This window comes from Panthera leo, chromosome B2 (genome assembly GCF_018350215.1).
Source record: "Panthera leo isolate Ple1 chromosome B2, P.leo_Ple1_pat1.1, whole genome shotgun sequence".
NCBI lineage: Eukaryota > Metazoa > Chordata > Mammalia > Carnivora > Felidae > Panthera > Panthera leo.
The window spans coordinates 53,882,237-53,902,466 of NC_056683.1; the positions used below are offsets into that span (position 1 = coordinate 53,882,237).

The 20,230-nt window shown below is 38.3% G+C and overlaps 1 protein-coding gene and 1 pseudogene across 2 annotated transcripts in view; one reads left to right on the forward strand and one right to left on the reverse strand.

Annotated features, from left to right (window-relative positions):
* The window catches only part of DST (dystonin), a 490,237-nt gene that overhangs the window by 466,104 nt on the left and 3,903 nt on the right, over nucleotides 1–20,230 (reverse strand). The gene's annotated exons all lie outside the window — the stretch shown is intronic.
* LOC122219252 lies at nucleotides 6,142–18,822 on the forward strand (annotated as a pseudogene).

A 20,230-nucleotide genomic window follows, 5' to 3' on the forward strand; every position in this document is an offset into this window, starting at 1 on the left:
AGTTATACGTGGATTTTCAACTGCTGTGGGGGTTGATGTCCCAACCCCTGCATCAAGGGTCAACGGTACAGAGCACCTGCCTTAGGAAGACAGATGTGTAAATCCCTACACCTAGTCCCACAGAGGAGAATGTTTGAGAGAATTAAGTGGGGATTGTGAGATAAAGGAAAGGAAAAGGTGATGTTTAGTCCTCGTTTTTAAGTATGAGTAGGAGTTCGCTACACACACACAAAGAGTAGAGGAATTCCGGCACTGGGAAAAGTAGGAACACACAGAGAAGGACAGGGAACATTTAACAGCTGGGCCTTGTTTGTGTTTAGGTAATGTACGCATTAGAGGTAGGGTGGAGCTGAGTCTGAGAAAGGGTATACTAATTCCGTAAGCAATGGGAAGCCATTAAGCAAAAGGTGTGGAAGATCAGATCTGATTATACTGTTACTAGCTATACTATACTATACTATACTATACTATACTATACTATACTATACTATACTAGCTAACTCTGCTAACAGTACAATAAAAGGTAAACTGCAAGCCAGAACCAAGGAGACTGGACAACAGACTATTTTAAGAGCCAGTTCCTACACTGTCTCTGGCTTATGAACTTTACATTTGTCACCATTGCATTTTATTTCATTAGAGGCTCATCATCTCTGTTATTGCCCTTACCGAGTGATTTACAATTTATGCTCCAAGCACATACATTTTTAAGAGTGAATGGGAGCACTAATCAGGTGGGATATTAAAGCAATAGCCATAAACTCAAACTTTCCACGGCAAAGAAGGTGATAAAATCTCTCCATCACTGGGAGTTATGAGCATAACACATATTTTGATCCTAGAAAAACGGCAACTCTTGACTTCCCATTTACTTTTTGGGGTTTTTTAATTACTTTTTGGTATGCTCTGAGTTTACAAACTCTAGCATGTTGGCTATAAATGGTTCATCTCAGCTGAAGGCTAGTTTACTAATTTATTGATCAACAGCCCACGAGCTGTCTCACTGTGGCACACATATAGTCTCTGTTATCAAAATGGAAAGATCACCCTTTTTGACTATCCCGGGTTGGTTGCCCTTGCAAAGGAGGATGCCTCCAGGCTGGCCCTTCCAAGGTCAGTGAACCTGCACTCAGGAAACATAATTTGAATACTAACCTTAAAAAGCATAATTAGGAAACTATATTTGCTTACAGAAAATCAATACAGGATATTCCAAGGCCAAATATTGACATCCACTAAAACTTTCCTACTGTTTCTTTTTTTTCCTATTTCTTTGAACAATATAGATAACAAAGAATTATCAAATATATCTAAAAAGAATTTTTTTTTAGTTTCCTGGATTATTCCCATACACTCTTGCTATCAGTTTGGCAGTATCTGTTTTTCTAAGCTACACACACTAGTTCAGCTTTAATTAAAAGGCCTGTTGCCATAGTTTCTCAGAGAACAGCTCAAGGCATGCTTGAGTCCATTATTTTCTTGAGGTTTCTAGAGAAATTATAATGTAGCAGTAGCCAGCCAAAATTTCCTAATTTTACCTCCCACCCAGCACAGCATATGATTCAGACATATAGCTAGATATTCTAAATATTTTAAGAGAGTCTAAACAACTAAGAATGTTATTTAAAATTCACCCTTTGGTTTCTTCTGTTCTGCCACATCAGTATTGTAACCAGCAGACTACAGCTAAAAGAGCAGACCAAGGGGGAATTCAGCCCCCCAGTCTGCATCTGACTGCACCTGTGGAAAACACCAGCACATTTTTCTTTCTAATAATAATGGACAAAATGCACTATATTTACAAGTTATAATAATCATATGGCTTCATATATTCTAATAACTCAGAAATTTAAATTCCAATATGCTTGAAAACGACCTCTCAGAAAATAGATTAAATATTATAAATTCACTCATTTAAGAATTTCAAAAATTAATAAGTGGAGCTCAGAGATCCGTATTTCTTAAAGCTAAAACTTGATCCCATCTGAATCCCATCTTGTTTTCAGATGGCAGTTATCACCGTCTGTAAGTCCTAAAGAGCAAGCTCAAAGGTTGCTCTGAGCTTTCAAGGTTAAAAAATGTGAATTAACATTGATCCCTATGAATCTTAGAAAAGGCAAATGCCAGTTCAGCTTGCTCTAATTCAGCCCCATTCCCCTGATGGTTAGCTATGAGCATGGACTATGCAGGTAAAAGGACCAGAGTTGGAATTTCAACTTGGAACAACCTCTGTAAGACCTTAGGCAAGTGATGATTAAATGAGATACAATATATGTAAAGATAGGAAAGCTCTCAGGAAATGGCAGCTATTATCATTTCCCCATCTCTGACCCAGGATGTGGGGCAGGATAAGATCTCACTATTTCCAGGAAAGCCTAAAATCGCCCTGCTCTTTTTGACTATCAATTTAAGAGCTAATATAAACTACTTGATTACTGATTTTCTTCAACTCAAATATTACATAGATCGATTGACTTCCTCATTCTCTAACACTAAGCATCCTTTTATTCTCTTTTTTCTATACAAGATGGACAGATTCTAAAAAGTATCTGAGAGATAGTAGGGCCATATTTCCAGCCAAGAGTATAAGGAAGTAAAAAAATTCCCTATGCATGTTAGATTTGTAGGTACTTGCTAATGAAAAAATGCAGGGTGAATGAATGAAGTTTCCATTCATCACAGCTATGTCTCTTTATGTTTCAATCAATAGGTTTATATATTTTAAAAAATCACATGCATGTACTATTTTCATGGATCCTCAGAATATCCTTCAAAAAGAACAGTTATTACTATTTCTGGTTTACCAAAGAAGAAAGTAAGCGTTGGCAATATTAAGTGATTTATGCTAGGGAAGCTAAAGAATGGGACTTGTCCTTAGGTCTTTTTTATTTTTTTAAACATTTGTTCGTTTATGAGAGACAGAGAGCACAAGCAGGGTAGGGGCAGAGAGAGGGAGACACAGAATCCGCAGCAGGCTCCAGGCTCCAGGCTGTCAGCACAGAGCCCGACTCGGGGCTCAAACTCACAAGCTGTGAGATCATGACCTAAGCCAAAGTCAGACACTTAACCGACTGAGCCACCCAGGCGCCCCTGTCCTTAGGTCTTTTAACAACTAAGTTGGGATCATTTCCACTATACCACTTGACTTCTGCAGCCCTATTACTGCAGCATGGTAAAGACAAGCAGAGACACATTGCCCCAGGGAGTTTTTGTAGCCCCATATATTCCCTGAATATGTATGTCTTCACTGTTAAACAAACTTGGAGCACATCAGCGTCCATGCTGTAAGTAAAAGATGTGAGCTAGAATTTCCAGTTGTACACTATAGATTGAGAATAACTTTATGAATTACTATCTCTCCAAGCATTACTGATAATATACAGGAAGTTATCTACAACATCTCACACCTGAACCATAGTGGGAATTAAAGCTCAACTCACCTCACCCTGCCAAAGGCATTACCCAGGACACATTTTTACCTGGCAGAGATTTTTGAAAATTATCCCAACCCTAACTAGACAAAGATACTTGGTTATCTTAGTGCAGGACTTCTTTTTTTTCTTTTTTTAATTATTTTATTTTATTTTTTTTTAGAGAGCAAGCACAAGCAAGGGGAGGGGGCAGAGGGAAAGAGACAAAGAATCTTAAGTAGGCTCCACACTCAGCATGGAACCCACACAGGGCTGGATCCCACGACCCTGGGGTCATGACCTGAGCCAAAATCACGAGTCTAGACACTCAACTGACTAAGCCACCCAGGCGCCCCAATACTGCAGGATTTCTTAACTGGAATCTATCTCTGCCCTAGGAATTCACACATGAGCATTAAAAGGGCCTCCTTAGTCACTTCAAAGTATATGCAAACGTATATGTCTATGTATCCCGAACATTTCTGGAGATATAGACCATAGATTTCATCAGATTCTTACAATGTCCCTCAGAAGTTGAGATCCCACAAGAGGACTTCAGAACAGTAGAAATAGACCTCATGATTATAAATTAATTATTAAACTTTTAAGTTTCTTTTTTCATTGCAAATTTCTGTTATATTACATCACTTTTGAAAAGCCAGACAGTTTTGGGGCGCCTGAATGGCTCAGTTGGTTAAGCATCCATCTCTTGATTTCAGCTCAGGTCATGATCTCACGGTTCACGGGAGAATTGGGCTCTGTGCTGACAGTGTGAAGCCTGCTTGGGATTCTCTCTCCTGTCCCTCCCCTCCACTTGCTCTATCCTTCAAAATAAAGGAACTCAAACAAACAAACAAACAAAAACTAGGTAGTTTCACCAAATCTTCTCAAATATATTTGGGATTCCTTTGGAATGCCCTTTAGCAGCTTTTAAAACAAAAGGCAGTTAGCTACACTCTACATCCGTCTGAAATGCTTGAAAATGCTTCCTCCTCCATACAGTTCACTGCAGAAGGGGTAGTGGCAGGAATTTACTTATTTAACGTTTGTTAATGATTCTCCAGAGTTGGTCAGTTAGTTACTTAAAGCTTGTTAATGGTCTACTGCCTAATTCTTAATGTGAGAATTCTATTCTCTGTGTAAATAACTTCAATAACATGATAAAATGTATATTGTTTTCTCCAAAATCTGAGGGGTGTTCTTTAATCTCAGTCTATTTCGTTTCCGGAAATTAGAAGGAAATCTAGAGAACACATCAATCTGGAGAATGATGAGATTGATCAGAAAAGAAAAGAAACTTTTCCAAATGAAAACATATTAAAGTTACTAAAAATTCTGTATAATGATTAAATAAATGGAATCTGCAGTGTTACATGAGTTATACGTAGCAATACACACTTCATTTTAGATGGCAAAATTCTACAAGATTTTCCAAAAAACAAATAAATAAAAGGGAGAAAAGCAACAGGCTTAAGGTGGAAGGAGGATAGACAAATTAAAAACATATCAGGGTTTTGAGTACAGTAAAGTAGAATAAGCATATGTCTCCCCTTGAACACAACTATATAACTGAACAGAATGCACAGAGCAACTAGCTATCTGAGGATTCTGAAAAGCAACTAGTAACAAGGAACTTGAAGTAAAACTGCCAGAACTCGAAGTATCACCAAACTAATCATGAGTTTGCCATTTTTCGTCTCCAGTATCCCCCAGACTGAATGCAATGCAGCCGCACACCCTGAAACCCAGAGCTAGGTACTGAGGATCAGAGAGAGAGAACTCCAAGAGAAGACCCCTTATTCTGACTTGCAGAGTGAGGAAGGGAGTGCAAAAATCCCCCCCCCATTTTCTCTCCTAACTTCCAGCCCTCAAGCAATCCCACTGGCAGTGACATTAGAAGTCCCAAAAGAATAGGAACTAAAACTCTTAGGAAGGAAACCTTCCTCTCTGATCCCAAGAGAGTGGGGTCAACTCTCACCACTTTATATTCTGTGTTCCTGCCATTTAGCCCTGGATGCAGGCATAGTCACAGAAGTGTGCAACAGAACACACACTTTTTAATGAAAGCCCCAACTTTCTGACCAGATAGAAGAAAAAAGAAATCTGAAAGCACTGCCAACTATACAGAAAGACAAAGAACTAAAGGGGAATACTATTAAGCCAACAAATTAGACAATTTAGGTGAAATGAACAAATTCCTACAAAGATACAAATGATCAAACGGACTCAAGAAGAAATAGAAAATTTGAGTAGGCATATAAAAAGTAAAGAAATTGAATATTTAATTTTAAATTGATAACTTAAAATAGTCCCACAGAGAAAACACCAGCCTCACATGGCTTCACTGATGAACTCTACTAATATTTAAAAGAATATCAATAATTCATATAAAATAAAGAAAAATTCTAAATGGATCAGAGACTACATGTAAGAATCAAAACTCTAAAATTTCCAGAAAAAAAATAACAGAAAATTTTCATGACTCTAGGAGGCAAAGAATTCTTAGATATGATATCATAAAGGAAAATAATTGACAAATTAGACTTAACAAAAAAATTAAAATTTTACACTTAAAAAGGTAGCACTAAATAAATGAAAAGACAAACCACAGACCATAAGAAAACATTCACAAATTTTATGTCTGTTAAAGGACTTATATCCAGATTATACAAAGAACTCTTACAAGAAGACACAGAACCCAGCTTAAAAATGGGCAAAGATCAGCCCTGGTATGAGTCACCCTGTGTGGCTATTCTCTGGAGCAGCAGTCCTTTATCTCCATCTACCTTCTCTCCTACCTGCGTATGGACTGAAGCCCCAGAACTATCTTTCCAGGTATGAACTACAAGCTGACAAAAATTATCAGTTTAAGATGGATAATGATGAAAATGAACACCAGTTATCTTTAAGAATGGTCAGTTTAGAGACCGGTGCAAAAGATGAACTGTACAATCATGTATTTGATAAGGCATTAATATCCAAAATATATAAAGAACTGAAACAACTCAAGAGAAAGAAAACAACCCAATTAAAAAATAGGCAGATCTGAACAGAGAGCTCTCTTTTCTTGTACCTATAATCCCATTTATATGTGGAATCTATAACAAAACAAAACAAAAGATCAAACTCATAAACACAGAGAACAGATTGTGGTTGCCAGAGGAGGAGGAGTGGAGGATAAACAAAATATGGGAAGGGGTCAAAAGATGCAAACTTACAGTTATAAAATAAATAAGCCAAGGAGAGGTCATACACAACCTGGGGACTATGCCTGATAATACTGTATGGTATATTTGAAAGTTGCTCTGACAGTGAATCTTAAAAGTTTTCATCATAAGAAAAAAACTTTGTAACTATGTGTGGTGATGGATGTTAATTAGACTTATTATGGTGATCATTTCACAATATATATAAATATTGAATCATTATGTTGTACACCTGAAACTAATATGTTGTATGTCAATTGTCTTTCAATTTAAAAAAATCAAATTAAGAGGCACCTGGGTGACTCAGTTGATTAAGCATCTGACTCTTGATCTCAGCTCAGATCTTGATCTCAGGGCCTTGAGTTCAAGCCTGGCACTGGGCTCCGTGCTTGGCATTATGCCTACTTAAAAATAATAAATAAAGGACGCTTGGGTGGCTCAATCAGTTAAGCATCTGACTTTGGTTCAGGTTATGATCTCACAGTTTGTAGGTTCCAGCACTGTGTCGGGCTCTGAGCTGACAGCTCAGAGCCTAGAGCCTGCTTCAGATCTGTGTCTGCCTCTCTCTCTGTCCCTCCCCCACTCATGTGCTGTCTCTCTCTCTCTCTCTCTCTCAAAAAATAAACATTAAATAAATAAATAATAAAATCAAGTTAAGTCATTAATCTGTTCCTCTACACAATTGATTTATTTTGAGAACATTATATAAATGTTTGATTCTTATATGTAGGACATAACCCACTGTTCATTATTTTTGTTAAATCCTATATAGCCTTTTACCTTTTCATTGGTACGTTTCATTCATTTATATGTATGTGATAATAAATATATCTGATCTTCAGTCTAAAAAAAAAGATGAATTGTACAATGTTGAGGCAGAGACAAGGAATTATGAAGGCAGCCCAATTACAGTAACACTGACAACTTTGAAAATGTCTGTACAGTCAATGATTTCCTTTGGGTGCTTTGGCATAACACCACCTGTGGTCTGTGCTTCAAGGCTGTGCATTTCTGTGGATAGCATTTAGTACTATGTAGGAAGATGCACAGTCAGAAGATGAAGAGGAGGAAGATGTGAAACTCCTAAATATACCTGGAAAGCGATCTGCCCCTGGAAGTGGTAGTAAAGTTCCACAGAAAAAGGTAAAACTTGGGGCGCCTGGGTGGCTCAGTCGGTTAAGCGTCCGACTTCAGCTCAGGTCACGATCTCACAGTCCATGAGTTCGAGCCCCGCGTCAGGCTCTGGGCTGATGGCTCAGAGCCTGGAGCCTGCTTCCGATTCTGTGTCTCCCTCTCTCTCTGCCCCTCCCCAGTTCATGCTCTGTCTCTCTCTGTCCCAAAAATAAATAAACGTTAAAAAAAAAAAAAAGAAAAAGAAAAAGGTAAAACTTGTTGCTAATGAAGATGATGATATGATGGAGAGGAGGAGGAAGATGATGATAATGATGATGATTTTGATGAGACAGCTAAAGGGAAAACCCCAGTAAAGAAATCTATATGAAATATTCCAGCCAAAAATGCACAGAAATCAAACCAAGAATGGAAAAAACTCAAGACCATTAATACCAAGATCAAAAGGTTAAGAATCCTTCAAAAAAACAAGAAAAAAAAAACAAACCTTAAAACACAGAAAGGACCTACTTCCATAGAAGACATTAAATAATGCAAAATGCAAATAAGTTCAGAAAAAGGTAGTTATCTTCCCAAAGCGGAAGCCAAAGTCATCAATTATGAGAAGAATTGCTTTGGATGACTGGCCAGGTGGCATATTCAAGATCTCTGGCAGTGTAGGAAATCTATTTTTTTTAATGTTTATTTATTTTTGAGAGAGGGCAAGCACTAGCCAGTGAGGGGCTGAGAGAAGTGGTTACAGAGGATCTGAAGCAGGCTTTGCTCTGACAGCAGCCTGATGCTGGGCTCGAACTCAACTCAAGATTCGTGAGATCATAACCTGAGCCAAAGCCAGCCCCTTAACTGGCAGAGTCACCCAGGCGCCCCTGAGGAAGTCTCTTTTTAAACACTTTTTTAATGTTTATTTTTGACAGAGAGAGAGACAGAGCATGAGCGGGGGAGGGGCAGAGACAGAGAGGGAGACACAGAATCCGAAGCAGGCTCCAGGCTCTGAGCCGTCAGCACAGAGCCCAACGCGGGGCTTGAACCCACAGACCACAAGATCATGACCTGAGCCAAAGTGGCACACTTAACTGACTGAGCCACCCAGATGCCCCAGGAAGTCTCTTTTTAATAAACTAAACACTTTGTTAAAATTCTCCCATCTTATTTCACTGCTGTGAAAGTTTCTATCTGGCTGTCCTTTTTATGATGCAGAGTGAAAACTTTCCCTACTATGTTTGATAAATGTAGTCCAGGTTCCATTGCCAAGACTGTGTTGTCCAAAATGCCTGTTTAATATTTTTTTAAGTAGGTTTCGCACCCAGTGCAGAGGCCAGAGTGGGTCCTGAACCTACAACCCTGAGATCAAGACCCGAGCCAAGATCAAGAGTTGGATGCCTAACTGACTGAGCTATTCAGGCACCCCCAAAATGCCTGTTTAATTTTTAAAGATGGAAGTCCATGCTTTGCTTGGTTTTAAGTATGTATGGAATGTTACAACAGGATATTGTAGTAGTGGTGGTCAGACAAATGGAAATGGTGGGAGACAAAAAAATACAGGTGAAATATTCAGTATTTTAATAAAATAATAAAAATTAAAATGGCCAGGGTGCCTGGGTGGCTCAGACAGTTGAGCGTCCAATTCTTGATTTCGGTTCAGGTCATGATCCCACCACATGGGATTGGAATTCTCTCCTTGGGATTCTCTCTCCCTTTCTCTCTACCCCTCCTCTGCTCTCACTCTCTCTCTCTCTGTCTCTCAAAATAAATAAATACACTTTAAAAAATAATGTAAAATAAAATAAAAATGGCCAAAGATTTGAACCATATGAACATGAAAAGATGCTCAAAATCATTAGTCATCAGGGAAATGCAAATTAAATTTGTAGAATACCACTTCAGACCCACTAGAATGGCTATAATTAAAAAGGCAGACAATAATAAGTACTGCCAAGGATGTGAAGATACTAGAACCCTCATACATTGCTGGTGAGAATATTAAATTGTATAGCCACTTTGGAAAACAGTTTGACAATTTCTTTAAAAATTAAACATAATTTTATCATATAAATAAGCAATTCTACTCCTAGGTATCTACCTAAGATAAATGAAAACATATGTCCACACAAAGATTTTAAGCAAATATTCATAGCAGCATTATTTATAAACAGCTAAAAACTGAGCGGGGAGAATTCAATGTCCATTAACTGGTGAATGGATAAACAAAGTGTGGTATATTCATAGAATGGAAGCTAATCAGCAACAAAAATGAACAACAAAGTACTAAAATATGCTACAATATGGATGAACCTCAAAAACATTAAGCTACATGAAAGAAGCCAGAGGCAAAAAGACTACATGTTATATGATTCTACTTATATTCAATGTCCAGAAAAGGCAAATCTATAGATACTGAAAGTAGATCAGAGGTTTTATGGGGTGAGGGGTGGGTTGGGGAGCCTAGGTGGCTCTGTTGGTTGAGTGTCCAACTTCAGCTCAGGTTGTGATCTTGAGGTTCATGAGTTTGAGCCCCGCGTCAGTCTCACTGCTGTCAGTGCAGAATCTGCTTCAGATCCCCCATCCCCTTCTCTCTCTGCATCTCTCTCTCTCTCTGTCTCTCTCAAAAATAAACATTTAAAAAAAAAAAAAAAAAAGAACCACTATAGGGTGAGAGGTGAGAAAAGGAATTAAACGCAAACAGGCATGAGAAATCTTTCTGAGGTAATGGAAAATATTCTAAAACTGGAAATTAGATGTCAAAAAATGTTGAAAAATTAAGCCAGGGCTAGAAATTTCAGGTGGAAGTAATTTACATATATATGAAATCTGAGATATTGGAATGGGCTGTCCAGGGAAAACAATAGAAAAACCTTAAAATGAGTGCTTTGAGGAGTGTAGTACACAAGCAAACCAGAGAGAAATCAAAAGATTACCTATGGTAGATTGCAAATATGACCACAATTCTCTGCATCAGGACTCTTATCTCCCCCATTCCCTGTGACCTGCCGTGGCCAAAATAATGTGCAAACAGAGGCACTACATATCTTCAGAGCCTAGACCTCAAGAGGCTTCGCTTATTCCACATCTGGAACCCAAATCTAGCCACAAGTGAACCAACTTGGGTTGCCTTACTGGAAGAGGAGAGACCTGTCGAGGAAAACTGAATGTGCCTGAGGCAGACCAAAGACACAGGAGTTCTGGCTGCAATGAGCCAAGCCTGACTCAGATCAGAACCACTGCCCAGCCAGGCACAGCCCAAACTGTCAATCTCTACCTCCTAGGCACAGAAATAGAAAAGGGGTCAATGAGATTGACTCAGGTCTGGGAATTGTCAAAGTCACTGGTGGCAGAGCAAGTCACTGCAAGAGCAAAGTGAGAATAACAGTAAAAACTTCTTTATACAGTCAGCTAAGGGTCTGTACTGAGCAGAAGGGCAAGTGAAGTTAAGTCAGATAGGCTACAAGTTAGGAGAGACTGAGACCAGAGGTCTTGATGAAGGTAAGGCAGAAACTCATCAGGAATATGTGATGAAGTACAGAGAAAGGAGGTTGTGTAATCAGAGATATTTCAGAATTCAAGATCTGGGAGTTACAGCAGTTCTAAGACATGATGAAATATGCTCAGGATGGAAAACTAAAGGCTATATATAGACATTTGTCCATTTCATCTTCATTGTCAAGTTGTGTAGAATAAAATTGTATAGAATATTCTCTTAGTCTTTTAATGTCTGTGGGTTCTATAGTTATAAACTCTCTTCCATGTATCACAACAGTGATTTTTGTTTTTCTCTTGATCAGTCTAGCTAGACATTTAAATACTTTGTTTATATTTTCAAAGAACCAACTTTAACTTTATTTTCTCTGTTGTATGTTTTTTTCTCTATTTCATCCATGTCTGCTCTTTATTATTTCCTTCCTTCTACTTACCTTGTGTTTACTTTGTCCTTTTTATCCCTTAGCTACTTAAAATTGAAAATTTGTTAAGATTTTATATCTTTCCTCTTTTCTAATATAAGCAGTTAAAGCTATATGTTTTCCTCTAAGCACTGCTTTGGCTGCATCCCACTATTTTGAGACATTGTGTTTTCATTACATTTAGTTCCAAATATTTTATGGCCCAGAATATAGTCTGCCTTTGTGAATGAGTCATGTGAGTATGATGTTCTATAAGTATCAGTTAGTTAATGATAGTTGATGGGGTTACTAACATCACCTATATTTCTATTGATTTACTCTATGCATATTCCATCAATTGCTGAGAAAAGAATGTTAAAATCATCAAGCATGATTACAAAATTGTCTATTTCTCCCTCTATATTTTTTTAAGATTTTATTTTTTTTAAGTAATCTCTACACCCACCATGGGGCTTGAACTTATAACCCTGAGATCAAGAGTCACATGCTCTACTGACTGAGCTAGCCAGGTGCCCCTAAAATTACCTCTAAATTTGGTAATTTTTACTCCATGTATTTTGAGGCTCTATTATTAGATACATACATGATTATGTCTCCCAGAACATTTAGCCCTTTTATCATTATGGAACATCCCTCTTTACCTATCTCTATTTGCCTTGATACCTATTTCATCTGATATTAATATGGCCACTGTGACGTTCTTTTCATTATCATATGTATCATTTATTTTTTCCATCCATTCACTCTCAATCTAACTGGGTCTTTAAGTAAATCTCTTATAAACAGCATACAATCAGATCTTACTATGTATCCATTCTGATAATATGTCTCTTAGTTGGAGTATTTAGCCCACTAATATTTAATGCAACTATTAATATGGATTTAGGTCTAACATTTTACATTTTATTTTCAGCCTGTCCTCTCTGTTTTTTTTGTTTCTTTGTTTCTTCACTCCTTCCTTCTTTGGATCATTTGGATATCTTTTAGGATTCAATTTGGGTTTATCTATCAGATTTCCATTGTTTTTTATTGGCTATTCTGTGAATTATAGTGTGCATTCTTAACTTTTCACTCTACTTAGAGTTAACATGCCACTTAATATAAAATGTAGAAATGTTATAATCATATAGGGAGTCCATTTACTCCCCTGTACTGGTCTATACTATATTGTCAAATCTCTATATATACATCATACATCCCACAATACAATGTTACAATTTGTGCTCTAAACAATGTATTTCAAAGAAATTAAGAGGAATGAAATAGTATTATATATTTGGTATTTCTGATCTGATGCTCTTTATTCAAATTTAGCACCACATTTCTCAAAACTAGTTGAGCAGAGATTACCAAACCACATTTGGCCCTCATGTGGCATGAACACATAAATTACACATTAAAACTGCCCTAATCTTTTCCCTTAAGATCATGACAGTTAAAACAATACCACCTGAGGGGTACCTAGGTGGCTCAGTCGGTTGGGCAGCCGACTTCGGCTCAGGTCATGATCTCACAGTTCATGGGTTCGAGCCCCGTGTTGGGCTCTGTGCTGACAGCTCAGAGCCTGGAGCCTGCTTTGGATTCTGTGTCTCCCTCTCTCTCTGCCTCTTCCCCACTCACGCTCTGCGTCTCTTGAAAATAAATAAATGTTAAAAAAAAAAACAATACTACTTGACACCAATGTGATTATAAACAAAACATAAAATTCAGGCACTGGAACTGAGTGACAATACTGGTGATAAGGTATATTGATTACAAGACAATTCAGAATATACTTACATTGACTTTTCATTCTATAAATTGGAGTAAAAACATTAAATATTAAAATTTTTGTTCAAAACTCCCACATCAAAGTATGCAAATCCCTTCAATAACAAACAAAAATGTCAGGGAATATTTTCAATTCATTTTTAAAAGTGCCTGAATCTGTATTTTCAAAGTAAACACACGATGTTAACTAAGGCATAACTATCTGAAATAAAAAATGAAAATCATTTAAAAAAATGAAAACCATCTGGGGCGACTGGGTGGCTCAGTCGGTTAAGCGTCCGACTTCGGCTCAGGTCATGATCTCACGGTCTGTGAGTTCGAGCCCCGCGTCAGGCTCTGTGCTGACAGCTCAGAGCCTGGAGACTGTTTCAGATTCTGTGTCTCCCTCTCTCTCTGCCCCTCCCCTGTTCACGCTCTGTCTCCCTCTGTCTCAAAAATAAATAAACGTTAAAAAAAAATTTTTTTTTAAATGAAAATCATCTATTTCTCTTTAAGTAAAATGAATATTTGGAAATACAAGAATATTTGGAAATATTCCAAATATTCAAAATACAAGAATATTTGGAAAGTTACAGAATCCATGAAAATTGAGAGTTAAACTGACTTTAGAAAACATCAAATATTCAATCACTTAGCAAACATTTACTGAGCTTTATTCTGTGCCAGACAGTGAGCTAAGAACTAGGGACTTACACTACCCTCAAGATACTCAAAATCTTGCAGAAGAGACAAACAAAAAACCTCAATTACTATTATGAAGGGGGAGCTAGGAAACTTTCTCTAAGCAATGACTTATGAACTAAATTTTTAAGGAAAGTCAGAAGTTAGCCTTTCGTGCCTGAGTATTTTTGTTTTTATTGGCAGTGAGTGGGCAATGAGAGGAATGGAAGAGAAAGAGAGGCTTTCTCAGCTGGAAATAATATGGACAAAAACAATAATCCTAAAAGGTCATGGTCTGTTTCAAGAATTGTAACTGTAGACAAATGGTTAGAATAGAACTATCACAAGGACATAAGTATAGGGATCATTTTGATGTTATACTAAGAAAGTTGAACTTGGGAGGCACCTGGGTGGCTCAGTCAGTTAACCATCTGATTTCAGCTCAGGTCATGATCTCACAGTTCATGAGTTCGAGCCCCATGTTGGGCTCTGTGCTGACAGCATGGAGCCTGGAGACTGCTTCAGATTGTGTGTGTGTGTGTGTGTGTGTGTGTGTGTGTGTCAAAAATAAATAACAATTTAAAAAAAAGAAATAAAGAAAGTCAAACTTGGGGCTCCTAGCTGGCTCAGTCTGTGGAATATGCAACTCTTGATCTCAGGACTGTTAAGTTCAAGAGCCACACTGGGTGCAGAGATTACTTAAAAATAAAAAATAAACCTAAAAAAAAAGTTGAATTGAACTACCTTGAAGGAAGTGGAAAGCCACTGAAAGATTTTAAATAGAAGAGGAATATGGCTTATCCAACCTTCCTCCCTTGACTACCTCTACTACAGAAACTAGGAAAAATAAAAGCTCACATCCCAAGCTTTCCTTTCAGATTGACTCTGACGCAGTTCTGACCTGTGAAGTGTAAGAAAAAACTTAACGTGAAAGGCTTCTGGCAAAAATTTTGATCCTATTGAACATCCTTCCTGTCCCTTCCTCTCCCTTCCTTGAATTTGGCCATGATGTCTGGAGCCATGCTAGCTAGCCATCCTGCAACCATGAAGCTCAAGCAAAGGCTGCGGCATCTCCAGACTTCTTGCTATGAGAGAATACAAATCCCTGTTTATTAATAATCCATTTTTATGTTGAGATTACTTGAATAAGATTGTCTCCCTGACTAAAAAAAAAAATTAAGAATTTGTATTTGAGAATGATCCTTATTAAATTAGTGTGTATGGACTAGGGATGAGGAGGCAGGGAGGCTGCTCTGGAGGCTTATTATAGGGCCTGAACTAAGGTAACCATAGTGGATGTAGTAAAGGAGGCATAGACTCCAGAGAGATTTAAAAGAGGACAGGATACACAGGAAGGGATCTGTCATATCTTCCAGATTTCTAGTTTGAGCAGCTGCAGAGGGTAGAGGTGAGTGTAGTGCCACTCTTTAAAACAGTGGCAGTTAGGGTTTGGGACTGATGAGTTCACTGTTAAGTTTGAGATACCTATGGTACCTCCATGTGAAAATGAGGGAAAAGTCGTTGACTGTATCTGGAGGTCAAGAGTGAAGTCTGAATTTGAGGTACAGATTTCAGAGTAACCATTATATGTAAGTAAACTAGAACAGTAAGTATGGCTAGATCCTGCAAGGAGAGTTTGAATAGGGCAGGCAAAACTAAGGCCCCACACACCTATTAAGATAAAAAAGTAAGGGGGCGCCTGGGTGGCGCAGTCGGTTAAGCGTCCGACTTCAGCCAGGTCACGATCTTGCGGTCCGTGAGTCCGTGAGTTCGAGCCCCGCGTCAGGCTCTGGGCTGATGGCTCGGAGCCTGGAGCCTGTTTCCGATTCTGTGTCTCCCTCTCTCTCTGCCCCTCCCCCGCTCATGCTGTGTCTCTCTCTGTCCCAAAAATAAATAAAAAACGTTGAAAAAAAAAAAATTTAAGATAAAAAAGTAGGTTAGTTATGGCTTAGGGCTGGGGATGGAACTAGGAAGGGGGAGTGGGGAGTGACTGCTTACAGGTATGGAGTTTCTTCTGAGAGTAATAAAAGTGTTCTAAAAGTAAACTGTGTGATGGTCGCATAACCTTGCAGATACACTAAAACCCACTGGCTGAAATATTTAACAATTTGGAAATCATTGATGAGCTAACAATGAGTGACATTTTTTGTTTATTTATTTTTTTATTATTTATTTATTTTGAGGGAGAAAGAGAGCATGAGCAGGGGAGGGGCAGAGAGAGAATCCCAAGCAGGCTCCATGCTCAGCACACAGAGCCCAATGCAGGGGCTCTGTCTCATGACTGTGATATCATGACCGTGAGATTATGACCTGAGCCAAAATCAAGAGTCAGATGCTTAACCAACTGAACTATGCAGGTGCCCCAAGAGTAAGTGATTTTTAGTAGCAGTGGCAGAAGCCAGATTACACAAAGTTGAGGAATAAATGAGAGGTGAGGAACAGAAGGTGACAAAGCATCTTTTTCAGGAAATGTTTCTTGCCAAGAGAAGAACTGGTGGTATAGGGAGGTTTGTATTGTTTTCAAAAGGCAACACAGGGGCTCCTGGGTGGCTCAGTCACTTAAGCGACTGCCTCTTGATTTCAGCTCAGGTCATGATTTCATGGTTCATGAGATCAAGCCCAGTGCCAGACTCCCTCGTGCCGAGCATGAAGCCTGCTTGGGATTATCTCTCTCTCCCTCTCTCTCTCTGTCCTCCCCCCCACCCTCGCTCATGCTCTCTCTCTCCCTCAAAATAAATAAATAAACTTAAAAACAAAAAAGGCAGTACAAATGATCCTTATGTGTTAAGGAAAGGAGCCTACAAAGGGGAAGCAAAAGAAGTTAACAGAGGAGGGGATGATTCATGGACCAACATCCCCCAAGAGCTAGGAAGAAAAGGAACTCACCACATAAGCATGAAATACTAGAAAGGAGGACAGATGGGTTGTCTATCAGACTAGGAGGAAAGTTTAAGATATACTTTGTTTGTAGGAGCCAAAAAGCTTATTGCTTGATGGCACTGATATTCTCTGTGAGTTAGGAGGAGACAAAAGTCACAGGCCGAGGGTGAAGGAGTAGGCTTGAGGATTTAAGGAGGACATAAACACTTAGAATAATTCCTATGGGAGACATATTTGCAAGGAAGAAGTTTAAAAGCAGAGACATATTTCGAATACTTTAAAAAACTGTAATATATTTCAAAAGCTGTTCAAAATGGGCTTGTACATAACAAATTACCTGCAAATGTATTATACTTGGCATTAGGATTTGTAATGACCACACTGAACACATGAGCAGGATGTCACAAATTCCCGGACATATGGTATCTGCAGTTAAGATACAACCCAGTGATACTTGAGCACTGGACCTGAAAAACGTGTTATCCTGCAAAAGTGCAGCTTCTGGGTGACCAGAAAAGCCCATACCCACTCATTTTCCCAGGCCCTCTGCAGCAGCGGACATGACTCTCCATTCTCCCTGAGCATACAAAAACAAAAAAACAAAAAAACAGTGATAGGGCTGTTTTGCTATAGTTGCTGGGAAAGAAATCAAAAAGTGATTTTTTTGCTTCTCTTGAGAGGGCTGATAGCAGGTGCCTTCCTAAAGTGTTCAAACAAAATAATGTTATGTCAAAGCCCTTTGCTAACTGTCAATAGTATGCAAAAAATATTGTTATTGTAGCTGGCATCCACTTATATTTCTACCTCTACACTTCTTTTTGCAATCTCAGGAACCCTTTTTTCTAATCATATTAGCATATTCTGAGCTCTGAAAAGAGGCACATGCCTTCCTAAATCTTTGCCTATCCTTACGTGTTCTGCTGGGGGATTGCTCTCATTTCCTCTCTGTCTTGCCAGATACTACCCAACCTGAATGCTTCAGTGTAAATATCACCGCCTCCTGCAAGGCCTTTCTGATCACCCTAGCTAGAAGCAGTCATTTCACCAGGACGATTCCAACCATTCCTTTTCTATACATAATTTGTTCCTTGGTATTTTTGTTAGTTATATCTTTATCTTCATCTGCCTTAATCTCCTAGAAGGCAGGAATCATGTTTTACATGATGCCTTTTTAGCATGATGCTTTGCACATAGCAGAAACATGGCCTATTACTTCTGGAGGGGCTTCAGATATCATCTTCATGTTACCAGTGAACACCAAGTCTAAGTCTCAGAGATACTAAGAGACTTGACCAAGATCACCCAGTTAGTGGCACAGCTGGAACCCCAAATCAGGATTTTAAACTCTACGCTTACCTTCCTTTCTTTAAACCAATACTTGTTGTTAGCCTAGTTCTATTTTGTAATCCGAATCTCAAAAAAGAGTCACTCTTGAGCCTTAAGATTAGGCAAAGATTCAAACTTCTCTGGAAAAGCTTTTGTTACAACTTTTATCTAGATGCATTTAACTGGCTTGGATTGCACGGGGGAAAAAATGGGTTTCTATTCTTTCTCCTTTTTTTTTCTTTTAGCATTCTGTTTGGTTGCCATGTAGCTAATATAAGGGTAAATTATATGGTAGTGGTGACTCTGGCATAATAAAGCTCTGTGAACAGGGTGAATTTGTCTTTTTTTACAAATGTATTGGCTGTACTTGTACACCCTAGCCTTTGATGCTCTTGCCACATTTGTGATTCATAGTTGGAAACAGCACAGCAGTTCAGTTACCGTAACAGAAGAAACCAGCAACTATACAATTTCAGCACTGATATTGGAAATGACCTAGAAGCAATCGTCAAGGACAGGGCTATACCTCAGACCTTCGGTTAGCCCTACTATCTAACGTCACACTTTGTACAGAACAAAAATGTAAGTGTATTTATTTTGAAAATAACTGAGTGAAGCTAAATTACTACCATATCATGTGTAGACTTCAATTTATGACTGATTTAATTAGTATAAATTAATTTAGACCTAGAATTTAGTTCTAAGCAAAGAATTTATTTATAAAGATAATCCAATTTAAAAGAGAGCTAAATAATAAACTATCACTTTCTCTAATTCACTAAATTGGGTAATTCTCAATGAAATACAGAAGTTTAACGAGAAGCTATGAAATATGGTTATTTTGCTGACTATTCTTGCACAGTTTGTTAAAGGAACACTCTGAGAACATAATGAGGCCAAGAGAGTTTGTGTGGACTATCCTTTCATCTACGATAACTTGGATAATCATTGGAAGTCTAAAGGATTTACCTAATTCAGCTCTGTAAGAAATTCACTCAATTTAGCTTGTCTCTTTCATTGAGAATGTTGAGCATATTATTCTCTGAGCTATGAGTGACACAGTTAAACACCATAGGGCAGACAAAATGTAGCCAGAGAGTTCTTGTTTTACTCAGTCCTTATCTTGCTATGTGACTCTTTGAGAACTGCTTAGCTTGAGTTAACTCTTTTGGTTCCTTAACCTGAAACGGGAAGTGAAGATATTTACTCAAATCCTGATAGACACACAACACACTCGTCCCCTTCCTTATATGAAACAAGGCTCCCCTTATTCCACTGAGCTGATGAATAGGGATCATTTACCACTGTTCACTCCGGGTATTCTCAAAGGGCATTATAATTGTCTTCATCCTATTGAAGCACTCCCAAGGCTCTTTCTTGAAATCTCATGGTACCTCAATTACCCATATCACTTTCTGAAATTTCCTTAAAATCAGGATTGTCACTGCCTGATTTTTACCACAGGAATCCAGTGTAACAGTTAACCATTGTGTAAAGTCACAGCATAAAACATTATAAATCCTCAGGAAAAGTACACTTCTTAGATGTTCAGATTGAATACTTGGGTTTCTAAACTGTGTCCTACTTCAATGTGAAATCACTTCTCTTCATTTGCTATGAAAACAAAAACTACACAAGTTCTTTATATTCAGACATAAAACACACATTTCTATCTATCTAATTGGGTCTTTATATCTGTCGGTAAGTTGGAGTTATAGTGTTCAGACCTTGCTGGCTGGTTTAATAATTTCACATTTTCATATACTATTGTTAAAATTTAGAGGACTGTTGGGGCATCTGGATGCCTCAGTCAGTTGAGCATCTGACTTCAGCTGAGGTCATCATGATCTTCTAGTTCATCAGTTCAAGCCCCACATCAGGCTCACTGCTATCAGCACAGAGCCTGCTTCAGATCCTCTGTCCCCCTCTCTCCGTCCCTTCTCCACTTGAG